Raw genomic sequence first — 19,726 nt, 5'->3', positions numbered from 1 at the left:
TCCGGTCGTTTATATTGGTTACTGGTAATCAAAATTAAATTCCCGTCATCGATAACGGTTATTTGTACCAAAAATAAAATTCCCTTCATCGATAATGATTGCCGGTAACCAAACAAATTTTAGTCATTTATAATGGTTATTCATAACCAAAACCTTTTAATTCAAGATATTATCTCTTATGTCGTAACTTTAAACATTTTTTATGACAGTTACGTCTGATATTAACCTAAATTAAATACGATCATGAACGTTCGCCATAGCACATTCTCTGTAAAAAAAGAAATTATTAAAGTTAAATAAGAGGAAGTAAGAATTTTATTACAGCAAAGCCGACAAATAAATATACATCGAATAAATAGACAAAACGCTATATCATAGCGTTTGAGGTCATTTTTATATCATGAACTGGTTCAAAAGAAAATCGCCAATTCCGCCTGCTATCGTTAATATTTAAGATCGGAGTAAAATTGTAGCGAGATCTTAATTTTTCAATCGCGATTCTCTTCGCGTCACGCGTTTCAAATAAATCATCTTCCCCGTGTCCGTATAAAAGTTCCGAGCTTACGGTGAATTAAAAAAGTAACGAGTGCATTTTTTCCCCGGGTCCGGCACGGATGATCATTAATAACAAGAAAGTACCTCCACCCGGGACAGAAAGCTTGCGCGATCAAAGTGTGTCAGGCGATCAGTCAGAAGGGACTTTTTACTGCACGAAACGGTTTAAGAGGCCGCACGGCGGTTCTTTGATTTTGGCCGGTGTGCGCGGACACCATGGCACGTTACGAATTTACCTCGTAATTCAATTCCCACGGCCACTGGCGATAATTACAGACCGCGGTGCTGAACCTTCGCGTACCACCGTGCCGTGTGGCCATCTTTTTGCTCTTTCAACTGACTACAGGTGATTCTGCTCCGTGTTCTCCACGACCAACCGTTCCTTTTCTTCCTGCTTTCTTTCGGTCGGGTCTCTTATTCTTCTCTTTTCTTTTCTTAGCCTCTTTTTTTTTCTTTCTTTTATGTGCTCACTTTGGTACTTCTTACCTGCTTTTACAGCGTTGCCCTCATTCACGCCTTTACCTACAGTTCTCTTGCTTCTTTTTTTCTTCTTCGTTTATCTTCTTTACTACTTACAATTAGCTTCTTCTCGCTCCACTCCTCGTTACTTCTCTCTCTCTCCCCGCGTTTCTTTCATAAATTTGTAAGTTTTTGCTTCTTGAAATAATCTAGAATGTTAACCCTTTCGTTCTCTTTAACCTTTCTGTCATCGCTCTCTTGTTTATCATCAGTTTTTCTACTAGTTTTGTTTATTACCAAAACCAGTAAAAATTCGCTAACCGTAATGTTTTATGATCTCAAAATATCGTTCCGCCAGTCGTCCGATCTCGCTTGACATCGACATTTAACATCTCATTATACTTGATAAAGTAGGAAATTCGATCTTTATTTAATTCCACTCGTCAATTTGAGATACAATTTGCCCTAATAACTTTATTCCATAATCTCGTCATTTCTTCTTCGCTACATTACTTTCCACGCACATTTCTCTGTTATCATTTCTTACTTCTTTCTTCTCTGTTCCTCTCACTCCTTTTCTTCCTTTCTTACTCCTTTCTTCAATTTATTTCCCCTCTCAGCCTCTCTCTACCCCCTGCACAAATTTTATCTCTCATCCAATCTCCCGTTACTTTTTATTTCATTTCTTATCCTCCCATTCGTTCCCCATTTTCTGCCGCAGCTTCTGTCATTGTGCCTCTTGCACACCGTTCTTCTCTTCCTGGTCTCTCCCTATCCCCGGCTATTGGCGGTGCACGCGGCAGAACAGCGTGAATTATTATCTCGAGCCGCAGTCGAACTGAGGTAGAACTCGTTATTAAGATATTTCGGAGCCCGTGATATTATCCGCGGCCCCTTGTCGATCCTTTGCCGACCAGAAGAGGAAATGACCCACCGTTCGATTGTAGCAATATACTGGTAAAGAAAACGAAGAACGCGGAAGTTCAGTGATCATCAAGTACTTGTCGATTACTGCAGGCTCCGTTATTTCATGTGTTATTCCTCCTCCTCCTCCTCCTCTCTCTCTCTCTTCATCTCTCTGTTTACTTTTATTTATTTTTTCATAGCCCTTCCCCTCCGGGTTAAAACGTTCTTCTAGTTACATTTCTTGTTGGTTTAGACTTATGATCTACTTTTCCGCCCACCAAGCTTAATATCTTTCGTACTTAACATCCTTCTTCCTCTATTTTGAAATAGTTATTTTGCTCCTTTATAATGAAAGGTTTGTTCGTTTATGAAAAGAAAGTTCTGATAAATCGTACTTTCTTTCTTTGATGTGAAATCTCGATTAGCATCATACGTACATAGAGAGTCTCCTGTTTTTCCACAAAACGACCTTGATATACTCTGTGCATAAAAACGAGGAGAAAATGTCACATGAACAACTAACTCGATCTGAAGAAAGCTCGGACAGCTTTAAACAGCGCCGCGTACAATTAGCCGTGTGTGCGAGATTCACAAAAATTTGTCAGGTGTCCGGAAAAGTTCAAAGCGGACGCGCTACGTTTGCCGGCCACCATAACAGCTGTCCAATTAGCGCGTTCGAGGCCGCCATAAATTCCTGTTCGATGAGCGGCGTTCTTTCCCGTAATAACCCATGGGAGAAGGGCTGTTTCCCGGGAAGTAACTCGCCACCCACTTTGGACCACCGTTTTCGTCGGTGAAACTTCTTACAAGCGCGAACAGAGAGGCGGAAACTGCGAAAGGAAACCACGAAAAAATTAACCGGTATCAAGAGATGGTAACGACTTCGTGACCGGCCACAGAGCTTAAAAATGTGAGAAAATCGAGGGCGCGAGCTGGTTGGCGATAAATCAATAGAATCTTTCGGTTCACCAGCCGAAACACTGCTTCGGGGAAGACATACCTATCGGCCGTAATAAAAGAAACTTTTCTTGACTGGATATATTGCATCTCTAAATATGTATAATTCGAGGCTACACTGATTTATAATGGGCATTAGGATCGTTTATGTGGATGAACTCGCGCGTGAATATGCGCACGTTGCCTTGATATTTGCGCAGGATCGTGACCAGTTTCCACTTGTCCAGGTGAAAACGGTTCGACGCTGATGAATCGACCGGAACTAATCCTTCAGCTTTGATGACGCACTGGTAAACGCTATGCTTGCTGGTTGAACATCTTGCAGGTTCAACTAGAAGTTAGCCCAAGAAAGTACAATGACAGTACGTACAATGAAATGAACATTCACGAAGTTTCGACAGTTCAGTTATACGAGTAAATGGATTTACGAAGAACGGAAAACCGCAAACACAGGTTCTCTTATCGCACATCTACCGTTCATTCACGATAGGTGTTTAAAGAAAGTTTGCGAAGTTGGCATCGCCAAGTGCAAAGTAAAAAAAGAACAGTATTCGTTTATCTACATTTGTCGAATGAAAATGTTCGTTTGTATATCCTTCAAAATAAGATGATGACCATCTGAAAAGAAATTTGTCATCAGCACGTCCATGAACATTTTTCATTGATTTGTAAGTGGCATGTGACTGTTTCATGATTTGTCCACATCTGTCCTAATCCAAATTTTCGTTTGTCCATTTTTCGTTTACGTTTAATACGTTGACCGCCACAGACGTCGATGATTCGCGTTACTAAACTTTTTCGAGCGATTAAAATCAGATAAATTCGATGGACTAAAAAAATCTCCAAGGATGTTAATGATGTAGATGACATTGTCAGAAGAAAATGAGCGAATACAGCATAATATCTTGGAGAAATTAAATGTTAGTATATAGTGTAGTATATTCGAATCTATTGCGGCTCCCAGGACGGAATATATAAAATTCGCGTGGCAGTCAACGTGTTAACTTGATCTATACCTGCTACGTCGCGCATGTACACACGATCAAGCGACTTCACGGCAATTAAGCTCATACCGCACCACACGGCTTCTGGTTATTTTTAAACTGGTTTCCACGATGCACACGACACAGGGAACGTAAACGGTTCTGTTGCATTAAATAATTGCATTGGAACGGGAGAATGAGAGGGTGCAGCCACGACGTCACGAGGCGATTATTTCACCTGACGTTCGACCTGTTCGCGCCGTTTCCTTCGTCTTTTAATCGCTCGAAGGCAAGCGAGCCGAAGCGCTTTCGTGCTCCGTCGAACGTGTTATGCAGTTTTCCAACGATACTATCTTGTAATCCATATAGGAACACGCGGTGAATTGCATTTGAGATTGGTTTCTTCAATATGGTATGGTGACCTCGCGTGACCAATCAAATATAAAAATCATTAAAAAAACGAATTCTTTTTCAACATGACGTCGTTGTGAGCGCGACAGCACGTTAGCTGGTACTGAGTCGAATATTACACTCATGTATCCCTAATTTAGTTACCTTAGGAAATCGATTTCCAATAAACACAATTTAAATATCGCAGCTACTTCGGAGCTTATTTTTGTAAATCTTTCAATTTGTGTTTGATTCTTTTATACTAGAAATAAAAATTTTCTATTAGAAAAATAAATCTGGAGAAACTGATGAATTTAAGAATTACGATTCGTCATAAAAAGAGATTTAGTAAAAATCAGCGAATAAAAGCAAGGAAAACGTTTGAATTCCGAAATGGTCGTATCCGATACAGCACGTGTGCACAGCATCGAAAATCGGCGGAAATATTCCTTGCAGGTATTCTTCAAAAATTATCCAGCACATTTTCTTTCAAGTTTGACATAGCGCGCTTCTTGCAACGTCAACTATAATTTTGTCAATTCTCAGCATATTTTGATAAAACTTCTACAGAATATTCTCCATGATACCCTGTATATATATACAATTAACTAAACAAAATAAATATAATGGTCTTCAACCTCGTGCCTCACGAAGCTACGCGCTTGCTTTTAAATCCTCTCATTACTACCAAGATTTGATATATCTCCAAAACGTAAACCAAAAAGACAAAGAAGGAAATATCACGAAGTACACATTCGCATCGCGAATCAACATGTTGTTAATGCATATCGAGACAGTCGAGATATTATTGGTTTTCGCTGTAATCGAAGGCGCGAGGGTTTGCAGCATGGATGCACGATAAAGCAACGATAGAGAGAGACGGCTAACAAAGAATAAATGCAGTACATAGCGGGCCGTTTATGGAGGAGGCCTTGTGTCGCGCCGCAGGTATACTGGAGCAGGTATTTACCCGCGCAGGTTGTACACGGTACCTGCATACTTTCGGCTCCTCCGGCACCGAGCCGATCGTTCGTACAAGTATTCACGGCGTGGTTCCTGGAGCCAGGGAACGGCACGAAAAAAAGAAGTGAACGCTTGAAGATCCACAGGAGTGGAACATCCTTTTCGCTCGAAATGCTGATTCTGGTGCGAAGATCGATTGAATCTCTTGGTGGGAGCGTAATCGAGGTACCTCTGAATTTTTTTGCCGAGAGAGAGTCAGGGTTCAATGAGTATCTTGTATATACCACAAATGTAAATGTATGAATATACCGTACAATATAAAGTAAACACCAGTTCACATATTCTAATATTACCTCACGACGTCATCACGTTTTTGAAGTCCAAGATCAGCCGAAGACGTGTTCGAACGTATTTTTTCGTTCGCTGCAAGACGCAATAAAGAAAGACACACGTTTCCTGGATAAAAACACCGGCGGCGTGTTTGTTGAATATTAAGGAGTACTATGATAAAGTTGTTAGAATTTCATTATTTCACATGAATTCTGAAACATGAATTCTTCGGAGCCTTTAACATCCGACAAACTTCACTCGTTGAAATTTAAAAGACCAGAATTCCAATTATAAAACTCCTAAATAACGAACGAGAGGAAATTATATCCGATACGAGTACGTTTAAGGAGGCAAGCAATTAACAGTTAAAAGTAACGAAACATCGTCGGTAAATTGACGATTTCATCGGCCGTGGTCCTGGTAACGACCGACGAGGAAGCGTGCCCGTGTTCCAGTCGCAAAATTCTCGTGAAAGCGAATCGAGTCGTAAAATCGACTGGCCAGGACCACCCAAAGCCCGAGATAATACGTTTCTTTGGACTTTCTCGGGTGATGAAGGCGATTTCGCTGGTAACGAACAGCCGCGGCCCGTGAAACGGCTGAAAAGGCCTTGCACCCCCTTTATGCCGTGCACAATACCTACAATAAATTAGACAGCGTCACGATTGATAATTAACCGGCAACGTAAACGACCCTTTAAAGTTCTTGCGCCCGGCTTGGCTCGTATATTCTGTAACAAGCATGATTTTTGGCATTGTTTGTTAACTCGAATGGCCCGCAGAAAGCCGAGTAATTAAGAGATCGTTTAAATGATTTTCTCGTTTGCTGCAAGTATTCGACTCTTTGGAGAGGATCAACGTGATACAATGGACAGAGTTGTTAAATACGTTTAACTGCATACGAGCATAACGAGCTAACAGTGTGGAAGATATATGAAAGGGTTGCGATGTGTGTAAAACATGAAATTGGAAAGTATGATTTATGGAAGAGTTTATGAGAGTTGTCTTGGGTGTAGAGACTGTAGGGAACTAGGTTGAGTCCACCATTCCTCTTTTTTTTCTCGTATTGCACAAAAATTTACCACGAAAATACAATTATTAACATATGTTAACATGTTACGTATGTTTACAAAAATATCGTTTAATTTCTTACAAATTAACAAAAACTGTCGTGATCTTATCAATGATACTTTGACGAGTCGTATATTTAATTTTAAACGAATAATTTATATGTCATACGAGATATATATATTTGTTGATTCCACAAAAAAGGATGTCAATATTGTTTTTGATTTTTATTCATTCATTTATACGTTGATTTTAGGATCTCATTAACAATATAATCAATGTATCGTTAATAGTGATCGACTAAAATATCCACGTATCTACAAATATGTAGATTAAATTATGAACAAATTATAGAAGAAGAAACAACAGTCTGTCACAAACGAGAGAATGAAAAGGAAATAGAACTGAATGGCGAACAGTTTTCCGGATACTGTTGCGTAACGCACTACACTGTTCGCTTCTGTACACGCGCTCAGAGGAGCACTGCAAAAGATTAATGATCCTAAGTGGGACCCGCCGTTTGGTCTCCTATTCGACGGAAGTTTATATCGGATCGAGACGCGGACACTTCCTCGTGTCCAGGCTAATTTCGCCACTCACATACGTAGCTGCAAATGCACACATACTCGCCAAGATTTCTAGTTAACGTTTAGAATCGTGCGCGCGTTTGCGGTTCACGCGAATTACTTTTGGCAATGGTGCCATCGCAAAACCAGGTCCAAGCCAAGATCACGTTGGCAAGAGACCAGGACGTGGAATTTCCGTGGCAGACCGCGCGGAGTCCGCTCGTCGATTTTGCGTCCGCGGATTTCATGGTAAACGCGGATCAACGCGTTGTGGAGAACCCAAATGGTCTCGACAATTCGCTACTTGGAAATCTGTGACAAACTTCGAGGATGTTAATTTGTTTCATCCATTTTCTGATGGAGTTATCGATCTTGAATTGAAAGATCGTGATCTCGAGGAAGGTTGCAAAGGTTCTTTCGCAGGTAACGAGTCCAAGAATCTTTAATTAAAAATGGAAATGGTTCATCGTATTTTATGTACGATTTACTTGTTACACACCTTGTTTTGATGGGAATCGCGGGCTACCACCTTTCGATTCACTGGACGCATGTACGTGCGCGTAAAACAACCAGACTTAGAGCGATATCGTGTTACCAATATAGAAGGTGGACGTATTAATTGCAGATGGATTTAAGGTAACACGAGACGACATAATCCGATTATGAGGCTCATGTCGGCTAGACGTCAGTTTCGACGACGAGGATTTCTGGTTGAATATAAGGTTACGAGATCTTGCGGTTTGCTACATCGTCGATGTTCTTCCTTTTCCCTTTCGTATTGTGATCGAAGTTTTTCCACGTTTATTCGATGGATTACGAAAACGCTTGAATACTTCGATTCGAAACGTTGTTTTAAACTTAACTGCGATTTGGATATCGTGCGTAAAATTTAATTTAACGAGCTTCAACCTAAAAATCGTATCGCATCAACGCTAGTAATTTAAATATTCCTTATAATTTTATATTTATATAATAATTAAATATTCTTAAATAAGATCTTGTATCCCATTTTAAAATTGCGCTTAATCCAAAATTTCTCCCAAATTCGACTTTATTCGAAAAATAATAATGTTGCAAAAGGTCTGTCTCGAAAAGGTAAAATATCCAAGAATACTGTCGGACTTACACGATAAAATGGAACTCGGATTACACAAGTCAGAAATCGTATCAGTATGGAATCCAGATAACCAAAAATAACCTCGAACTTGGATTGAAATAAAAATTACGTTTCATCTTGAATGTAGTTTCCAACGATGTACCGCCACTCGTGATAAACGTTCTTCAGGCTCCGTTCCGCGTGCTTGTACCACACGGAACAAGAAGAAGAAGAAGACGAAGAAGAAGGCAAAGGGAGAGAGTTGGCAGAAGAGCTAGAAAGGTTGTATCGTAAACAGATCTCGCGTCACGTTGTTATCCGCGATAGCATCTCGAGAAGCGACACCTCCGCGAAACGTGGCTTTATACGCGTGTCCGCTCAACTCCACGCGAACGTTTCACGCGTGTCGCCGACAATAAGCGTCGTACGATCGTTTACCAGCGCTACCTACTATTTGTATCGCGTTGTATCCAGCTGGTCGTCCGAAGGGTTTGTGCGAGATTGTAATCATTTTTGTTAAGGCTAGCAACCGAAGAACAAGACCGCAGAAGGAAAAAGGAGTAAATGGAATTTTCTTTTTAAATAGGTATATACGTTTGTGATAACATGGTGATTTTTATTTTCGAGACACTGCAAAGTAATTATCAGCGATTAGCATTGATGTTTAGGATGTGATAATCTGGTATGAAATTATGTTTTGCGAATTTGAATGTTTCTCCGTTACGTGAAATAAAACTTGTTTCGGTTTTTATGGACAGTTTAATTCATAGTTTGAAGTTGTATGAAACGTATAATTTAGAGTTTATCCTTTTTGATGCGCTCATAGCGTGTCCTCTCTGAATTAAGAATCTTCTTGAATCAATAACTGAAATGGATATAAGATGTTCTTATTTCTTGTATTTCGATGAATAAATCATATAATATTATATTGTGAGAAAAATGAAAATATTAAGTGATGTTTGCAAGAGATGAATAAAAATCGAGTTTGTGTCTTATTAAATATTTGGTTATTAAAAGCATGAAAATTAATTGAAACGCAAAGTTACATTAATTTCACTCATTCTATTTAAATATCTTATGTGCATGTTCAATATAAAAAATCATTACGAACGACAGTTGTGCAAACTTTCAATATTAATACACTGTTCTCGTGTACATAGACGAACATCAAAGCGAAATGTTATCTAAATTAGAAATACGAAATTCTATTAACACATTCTCTTGTCAGTTAGATAATGTCGCTTTTTCTGAAACATTTATCAGCATTCCATATTTAGCGTCTCTTAAATCGTAATATGTAACCATTATATATACTTAGCTATGCCTAATGCCTTTCAAGATAAAGCAAATCTATTTACATATATACATAATTGGCTATCAATTGGAACAATATGTTTATTTCTATCTCTTACTTCGTTTTATCTTCTAATAAGTTTGAGCATTGAAGAAAGAACGTAGTATGAGTAATGCGAAAGATGTAAAACATAATTTCTAATTGTTAACTTTTTGCGAAAGAGATTAAAAGAAAATCCTGATATTTTATCATGCTTCAATGAAGAAATCCAGACGAAGTATATACCTACATTAATATATTAGCATATACCTATTCTGCTTTAAAATTTGCATAAGCGATTGGTCTTCGTTTCAAGAAAAATATCTATACCTCGATACATATATCCTAGAAAATTAAAGAATAAAAATTCAATCTCCACAAAATTTTTCGAAACAGTATTTTGATACGTACCAGTCAATCCAACACAAACTATTATTCCAGTTACCTAAAAATCTATCAGTTTCAATAACATACTTTTCAATAACATTAGCTAATTCCACGAAGAAATTTTCTCCCTAATGTTGAAAATTGTATGATCCACATCGAACCAAAAATCCGTAGATTTCAGTCAGAAATATTCGAAAGTGAAAAGAAGCGGGTCCTGGTAAACGTGTATCGTTCCCAGTGTTTCTTAGGAGCGATGGTGTCGGGCATCCCTTTATGGGCGCGTCGCAAGACCGTAAGACCCCCGTTGAAGCGAGGCTAAGGGGCACCACTAATAAATTGGCATTGTGCGCTATCTTGCAAGGTCCGTAAATGGGGTGCAGCGAGGTGCAGCGGCAAGAAAGTTTACCGGACAGACGGTTCCTGGAGCCGGTAAGGCTTGAAGTGCTCCTCTTTGCGTGGCCGAGACTCGTTCCTCAGGGTCGGGGTTTCATCGAAGAAAGGGCGACGCTTGTCGTTATTAGAATTCTTGGACGCTTTGGTTTTCAAGGAATCGGCCGTGGTTTCTTCTCGTCGAAAATGCCTTCCTAGACTCTTAGTATAGTAATAGTAATGCACATTTCAAATTGGAATGTATAGCGTTGCGCAAAAGCGTTGCACCAAATTGTTTTGTTATGGTAACTGAATTTATTTTTAGGGATTTTTAAGTATTTTTTGCTACGTTTCTTTCACATATAACAGTACTACCTATACATCTGTACCGCTATCTACTACAAACTAATAACATTCGTTCTTTTACTTAGCGTGTCCCTAGACGATCAATAATGTTGTTAATATTTCATAGTTCTTGACGAAAATGCAATTTCTCAATAAATATTGAAAATATTGCGCTGACAGTATTGATCCTTTTAATTGAGTATCTTGAAATATAGAAAATATATGTATCGATAGTCTAAAGGCACTCTTATATTCTTCTCAAAAATTTTCCTTCAGTGTATTGCAATTAACACGAAATGTCAAGTGTATGAAGTAAATTACACAATCATGTACACTTGCTTTCTCTTCTTCATTAAACAATTTGAATTTTCTTTTTTCCCAACAAAATTTTTATTGAAGTTTATAATACACGTACACAGGAAAATACGACGATCTTTGCTCTATAATAATCGTGCGATATACAAATATAAAATGTATTTTCTGTTATTATTAAAATCTTTGCATAGCTTTCTTTACAAAATCTTTAGACAACAAAGGACTTTTCCTTCTCGAAGGAGAGTTTTAAATAAGAAAAACAACAGGGGGTGCAAACGAAAGTGTGAAAATTGCTTAATTGTACTTTGGAAATATAAATACAAATTACAGATTCAGGATAGCTCACGCGAATCCCTCGGCTGAAAATTGCCAGTGCATTATCGGCATAAGACTTTTTGCTCCTTTCGGCTTACCCTTTGCGCGAGCGTGTTCACGCGGTCAGAAAATAGCGATTGCTTATGTATTCAGAATATCTGCCCTACACCGAGAATAGAGTGTGCAATTTACTTTAGCGTTATATCATCCAGCGCGTGAAAACAAAAGTACAGGGGGGTAGAAAAGGAATGAATGGTCGGAATGATGCGGCAGTTCATCTCTCTTTGTAAGTTACCGATGAAATTGCCAACGACGAGAAACGTTTCAAGCATAGACGCGCATGCAGTTTTCCGTCAAAGAGCCAACCGCCGAAGATAATAATATTTGTGATGTGTAATTTATGATGTGGAATATTAGGTCGTTACAGACGAGATAGTTGAATTTTTCATAACGCTTTCAATATCTCTAGCTTTATTGAAAATAATATTAATCCATCAATTTCAATACACTTTGATCATCGTAAAACGTATTACGATTGAAGTAATCATTCGAACGTTGCCGATAATTTTTCGATTTATTTTTTAACGTTCTCTCGCCTAGCATATTAGCATCATATTATTTATTTTGTTAATTCAACACGAAGCGTTTTCCATCGCGTTATTTTTTTAAAAACTTGTATTGCTATCAAAAAATGGAAGGAAATTATTAAAGAAAGAATGAAAATTCGGAGTAATGAAATTTGTTTAAACGGTTAAAAATATTCAACGTACCAAGTAAAGTAGGAGAAGAAGAAAATCGATCAAGATTAACAGTAACAGATATAATTTTACTTGAAGCTTTCAGCTAAAGGTTTTTAATATTATATGACACCAAGTACAGAAATTTTATTAGTAGGTTCGTTTATCAGATTAGCGAATAAAATTTATAGTTTCGCACGATCATTCTATAAGATTTATTGCGATTGTAAAAATATCGTCGTGAGCTTTAAGAATACTCAACGCGACGGATTTGAACAAGGTGCTAAGAAAGTTCCTCGGTTCCGCCACCTATAATTAGTGTATTTAGATATTGGCATGATTTACGCGGCCAGTCGCGGGCAATTTGAGAGCTCACAGTCTGCGAATTCGGAAGTGGAGGCACTTTGTCAACCAAAAAGAACACAGTTGACTTTTAAATGTGTTTTAGATTTATATTTATCGTGCTGAAATGAGGATAATAAAAATGACACTTACGGTTTGAATGGTACGAACCCTTTACGGCTGTGTGATTGGCCAGAAAATATTTATACGAATGAAATTAAACGATTGATGGCACTCGTGATTGCGATTATGGAGCGATTCGAGCAGAGGGTGCAAACATTACCCACTGAAACGCGAAATGACGATCATAAACTGCATCATAAAGCGGATGGAAATGTTGAATCGTGACAACATTTATTGTCTACACAGAGTTTAAGTATATGCTCATTATATATGATGGCTTGATCTTAACAAAATCTATACAAATTTTAATTTAATTTGTTAGCTTCTTGTCCTTCGTACTGCTTCTGTTATAAGAAAAAAGCATATTTGAAAAATATCATTTCAGCTGAAAAATAATTTTGTCTAACTTTTAAAACTTCCTCGCAATAAGTATGGTCGAAAATCGATTCCTCAATCAAATCACGATTACGAATGGATTCCACTAATAACAAGATTTTGTAAGAGAGAAAAATTATATAACAACGTAATACAATACTTTCTTGACACAGAATATTTTGAATATTTTTTTTAAATTGCTTTTTACAGAAAGAGAGAAATTTTTAAATAGGAAATTAAAATTTGATGTATCTTTTCTCAAATTCTCCATGTTTACTTCATATTTACAAACACTGTTTCACAAAAATTGGCAAACCAGAATATACAATGAATGACAAACGATTTTTTCCAATCCTCTTTCGATTTTTAAGAAATTATTGCTTACGTTTGTATTACATATAGACCAATGATATCATCGAATAATACGATCAAAGTCGAGCAATGATTATTTCGATTTCTGTCCATTGCATGCCGTTCTGTACGACGTGGTTAATTGTAAACAGTTCCGCGGATCTAATTAGCTACCATATGGTGTCTCTCCGACGACTGCTTGACTAATTCTCAGGGTAATCTTCGTGTCGTAAATTGTTCCGAGAAGATGCGACCTCCGAGTCAAAATGCAATTTGTGTATCATTTGAGGTTGTAATTGGACTGCGGTTAATTTTGTACGCGAACATTGCATTTACACACAAGTGCTTTAAAAGCGTTTGGATGCGTATGTTGCGAAAAATTATGATGCCGGAAAAATTTTTTTAAGTCATTGAAATTCGTGGTACAATAGACAAAATTTTCTTATTCCTCTAAATTGAGTACTTTGTAACTTGTTTTATAAGAGGTGTCATTTGTAATTAAATAGAAATATCTGTTCGCGAAAAGTATCAGTCCATACAGAGTTTGAGTTAATGGAATTTTCTATATGACATGGAAATCTCTCATTTTGATGATTTTATCAAATTTCTAAAGAGTTAAAAATTTCCTAAATTGGCTTGTCTTCGTTTTAGATATTGTAAGTAGCAATAAATAATATAGTTTGTATATAGCGATATTATCCATATTGAATATTTATGTTTTATACGTAAACATAAAATTTGCACCTACTAAATTTCGTAAAGAAATTCATTCAAAGTAACTTCACAAAATACCAGTTACAAGCAAATTTAAGAAACATATCCTATAAAATACAATTGTGAGCAGCATTCGCGATGTTCCATGTCCGACCGAAACATAATCTCGATCGCAACGGTGAGCCGTAGCTTGAGATCTCCCAGTACACCTGTATAACCGTACAATCGACGATAAAATCTCTTCCATTACAACGCAATCTGGCTCGATCTACACGCGTTCTTAGCGAAGGATCGAGTCTGATCGCCGACTCACGGCCCGACGCCGATCCGGTCATTATTGACTTTCTTCATCTCCTGAGCTTCCACTATAAAGCCATTTCTGTCATTCGATGCTAATACCGGCCGTATCCTTACAAGGCTGCGTCGATGTGTTCGAGCTCGAACGAAGGCGACTAGTCGTCGACCCGATCGTGGGAGCCTTCCCTTGGACGTGGTGCCCGCTTCTTCGGACCACGAGAATTCCGCTCTTCCTCTGGCAGCCTGACAAAAAAATCGTGTTTCTCGGATGCTTGAAGCGAGATCGAGCGTGACTTTTGCGGTCGTAGTCACTTTTAATTTTCTTCGAACCGATCACAACCACTTCTTTCCTCCTTTGGTCGAACCCTTTCCACGCGTTTGATCGTAAGTTTTACGAGGGATTCCGGAAATGTCGAACTTTTTGAAAAGAATTTGTGTTCCGGATCAGCTAATGTTTGATACGTTCGTTATTGATACAAGTTCTATCAGATACGCTAAATGAACATACGATACTCGTATAGGATTTATTTCCTGGTTACAAAGCTATGTAAGTATCGCGTATGCACTTTAAAGATGACACAATTCAAGCGAGTTCCTCGGGAGAAACGAGAAGCGATTTGAAAGATCATAAGAAAGTTACGTTTATTAAACGTATGATGTTTGCAAAAGTTATGGATCCTGGGAAACAACGATGAAATAAAAATGATATTTCATTTTTGTAATTTTTAAGATTCATGTCCGATAAACGTTTCAACGTTGTATCGTGCATATTGCGAAGCTATCGACTTCAAAGAAATTTAGAAAATTTTTAAAAGGTAGTCCACTTTAAATTCCCATAAAATGAGCATGTATCTTTTCTAACATTATTTTTGTTACATCTTTGTTTAAAGTTAATTCAAAGATTAATAAATTTCAGGTTTATTTTAGGCTACTTATTTATTAAAACACGGACAATAATTGTACTAGTCCTATGTAATTTATGTATTTTTTGTGAATATAATGCAACCTATTATATTCCCCCCTCTTTTTATCAATTTTTACCGCAAAAGTCCTGAAGAAAAGTAGAAGATAATAAAGAATAATTTTATATACTGGCGTGTTCAACGCAATCTGTGCGAAGTGCTTCTATGAAGCTGTGAGTGCAACATAATCGAAGTCTTCATGGTAGTGCGCTGAGGAAAGGTCGCGTTGGATAGGGTGCGTTAAGCATACAGCCCTTGACGTGTTTTCTTGCAGGGTCATCCAATCGAGCTTACTACTATTTACACTGAGGCAAACCCATCGAAGATAAACGTGCTGGCCCTTGAACCGAGAAGACCGGTTCGAAGCACTTTTTTCACACGATCCGTTGAAAATTAAAGTGCTTACTTGATGACTTCATGAAGTTCTCCATTATCGATTCTCGACAAATTCTCTGCATTCTTCTGTAAGAATATATCACGATGTATTTACCGTTTTTGTTATTTGCATGGCCGATAAAAAGATTTCGCTGTGCAAAGAGAAGTTCTTTCTTTCCTCAATTTTTATACTTTGACATTTGACATGTCCGACAAATTTATTTCGTCAGATATCTCGATGAAAGTTTTCTGGTATTTTGCGATCGTACTGATCTTAATTAATATGTATATTTCTCTCTCTTTCTCTCTTTCTTTAATGCAAATGCGATTGAATTAAATTACAATAAGGAGCGCGAAATATTTCGAGCAATGTTGGTTATTTTGACGAACGGCAAAATGGTTGAGCAACAACGACTGTCATCCGTAAAACGCCAAACGTCGTTCCATTCGAACCGAAACGACAGCGTAGAAATCATGTTTGTTTTCTTCGCGTTCACCGACGTTCGTCGACATCCGAGATGGCGAAGAAAATCCAATATATACCCCGGTTGCTTGTATAGAAAGCGTCAACCTTGAACTCCGAATACACTGTCGGCTTCTACACGACCTACCCCATGACGAGCCACGCGATGCTGATAGTAGAGTCGAAGAAGCAGACGAACACGTGCAGCCAGTGTAAATATTTAGCCTTCGGAACGTTTGCACGCCGTGCTGTGTGTGTCGTACTTTTCCTCTTCGCTTCTGCTTCGTCTTCTTCGTAAGTTCGTTGCGAGATTTCGGGACGCGCACGTTGCGTCCGTAAATACCAACGGCGCGGCTGGATCGCTTCGTAAATGGATTTAAAAACGATTTCGTGGCGTGGCAGACTTTTGATCGATGCGTCTCGTTGTTATTAAATCGTGCTAGCCCTTTCGATAATTAGTAATCGATTATAACGTATTATATACGCAAGGCATATACGTACAGATAGGTAGAAACATTAATCTACATTCAAATAAACACCCAAGTCTCAACAGTAAATCTCATGGTCATCTAACTCCGACGTAGAAAGCTTCGCTAATTCCACGCCCGCTTCACATCTCCACAAACTTTTCGATATTTCAAGAACTATGTCTTCAAGGGATCAGTCAAGGTATATTTTGATAGTCTTTAATACGATTGAAAGAATGTGATTGATCAATTCATTGAAAAAGTTGCATCTACATTGTTAGATCGTACTTTACAATCAGCGTATTTCAACGTAAAACGTTCCAGTCCAGAAATCTCTAATTCTCATAGAAATCTTCTAATGTTTTTAAAAACTAAAGCCAAAGGAAGAAACGAAGGTCTGATTTAAAACAGGCTGCCTCGGCTTCAATATTAACGAGCAGATTTCCATGATTCGACTAGTTGGAAGGATCTGCTACATGCACAGACCGAGCAAGAGGATCGGATAATTGAAGTCCGCTTCCTCGGGATTCGGATCGAGCGTCCCGGACGAAGTCCTTAGAAGGAAGCGGACCCCGCCGGTATCGCGGACATGCGATCTGTCTTTATGGTCCGAAAGTGGGCGTCGGTCTGGCCTCACAATGCCAGCGTAACGACGACACAACGAGGACAACGAGAACGACAAAGACGGACCCGACGAGAGAATGAGGGACTCCTGTCTTGTTAACCCGACGAAACAGGGCGACGCGTGTCTGCTCGCCGACACAACGTCCACCGTCGAGACGCGATAGCCCTCGTGAGTTACTGTTCCATTCGACAAATTATTAAAAGAATGAGAAAAGTTGGGTGGCTGCGAGTTTTTGTCTTTATGGAGACTCGTTTACCGAGTAAAAGAATATTATAATTCTTCGTACCATTTATTACTCGTTAATTCGCGGTAAAATTTTCATTATCATTTGCAACTTTTTTCCATCTTAATGGCAGCTTGTGTATTTCTTTGTGGTAGAAGGACTCGTCCTTGAAAGTGAAACACTCATCCAGTAGCTGTTTAACATCTCCATCTTCGTAAAACGTTTTTTCCATTTAACTACTTAACGACCATACACGTGTTAACAGGCTTTCAAATTTCTGTCTACCTTCCTTCATCTCGTGTTAACACGCTCCTACTTTATCGGTTGAATTTATTCAAAACTAAGAATACTCGCGTACCAGTTCCAACGAGGCTTACTGAGCGACACTTGACAGATTTTATTCCGCCAACTACCATCAAAGGAAATCTTTGCAGGCAATCGCGCAAAAGACTGACAAAAAAGATCCGTAAAGAATCGTGGCATCGTTGTAAAGATTGCAGCGCACTCTTATGCATTGTACCATCTATTCGTTTGTACCACACCATAAGTGATACATAAAGATTAATTGTAAAAATCTAAATATACAATGTGCTTTATAAAGACATTTCTCCTTGTAAGGAACATCGAATATTCGTCTCACAATTTCTCATCCTATCGCTTTGCGTACGAACGAGTTAATAGTATTGCGGGATTTTGTAATTTTTAGAGGGGCGATTTTGTCTAAAGTATTTTTCTTTTTCTGTTCTAAACATGATGCGTTATTGGGTATGTTAATCAGTTACTAAATCTATCAATTCTTGCAAAATGTTTGGGTCCTTAAGGGGTTAAAAAATATTGCATAAGAGGTTGTCAATAATTACATACCTCGTTTGAAATAATTAAACTCAATTCTTATACTGGATAGTAATCGAATGAATTCAACTTGGTGCCTTAAATCTTGAATGTGACCGCAAGAGTACAGTGGTTCAGAAGTATAAGATTAGAATGGTTAGGATGTACGAAGAGAAAGTGCGGATATTCAAATTGGTACTGTCATAACTAGTAATAGTGTTTTAATTCTAGCGCAATAAAACATGTCGCTCTCTTTGCAAACATTGCTACAGGAAACACTATTTTCTAACAAAATAACAAGATTCGTATATCCTGTGGAGTAACGCGAACGACGATCGCGAATTGTTATTTGTTAGCACCGCGGGAAACGTGGCACAGCCGGAAACGTGGCACAGCCAGATGGATCGTGAGTAATTCAGCCACGTGGATTATTCCACACGATTCCTGCGTGCTTGAAATTAATTATCCAGTAGAAAATTCACCAGACTCCGCAGGGATTCTGGCAAACTGCAGGGTATCTATGGTTCTCTGTCCTCTAACTCCTTTTCCGCCATTACACACTGAAATGAAATGGCATATCGTAGGCATTCTGTGTACCATTGGCGATTCTCTCTGAAAGACGAAACACCACGTTAAACGATTAAAATATTTTGCATTTTGATGCAATTTTTTGATACCCTCACGCTAGAAAGTATCGAAGTTTAGAAATATTTTATTTATTGGTGTAACAGTTCTGAGCTTAAAATCTTTATGGCGATCTTGCTGCATTAGGAATTGTTAGGAAATATATATTATATATGTCGGAGATGAAAGGACATCCGGGCCTTTCTTTTGGAACGTTTGGGAAGGTCCCCAATGCTTTAGCTCAGATTTGTTATTATAGCTGCACTTAAATAATAAAACTGAGGAATAGTTGTTTATGTTCCAATCCGAGTACGGGTTCGCGATGTTTATGACAGTGAGCTTGGACTCGAAGTGACATAACGGGTCACTGAACGTAGTCACGGTCACAGGAAGGACGTGTGCCTAACAGAGGTATGGAATAATTATATAATTCTGCTTAAAAACAAAGATTGACCCGGGAGGTACGGAGAGGAGTATATAAGGGCAGTTCCACCTGGACTGCGATTCAGTTCATTCAGATAAGTTCTACTTGTACGTTGAGTCACACCAGGATCGTGTATCACATCACATTCGTCATCCCGTTGGCCGTGGATTCGTTATCGAACCTAAATTCAGTGTCATCGACATCTCGTTTGTCCGATCGCCGCTATTACTTGTTAACTCTTGTAATAATCACATCTGTACCTGTTGAGGTTATTAGATGTATAATAAGAGAGACGCGTGGATAAATTATAAGGTAGAAAATATATTTGAAATACGTAAGTGAAAAAGATACAAAAGTTGAAATAATAATATGAGCTGGTCCAGATCCGCACGCTAGCAGTGTTACTCTATAACTGAAAAACCCTGAAGCCAACGTCGCCTTTCGACTGTTTATGGCC

At 38.4% G+C, this 19,726-nt stretch overlaps 1 protein-coding gene across 3 annotated transcripts in view; it reads left to right on the top strand.

The window, feature by feature from the left end:
- LOC122575367 (laminin subunit alpha-1) overlaps positions 1-19,726 on the top strand; it is a 199,790-nt gene that overhangs the window by 49,159 nt on the left and 130,905 nt on the right. The window lies entirely within an intron of this gene.

Source organism: Bombus pyrosoma, linkage group LG1, assembly GCF_014825855.1.
Source record: "Bombus pyrosoma isolate SC7728 linkage group LG1, ASM1482585v1, whole genome shotgun sequence".
NCBI lineage: Eukaryota > Metazoa > Arthropoda > Insecta > Hymenoptera > Apidae > Bombus > Bombus pyrosoma.
The sequence above is the reverse complement of the archived record's forward strand: the minus strand, read 5'-3'. Positions and strand labels throughout refer to the sequence as shown.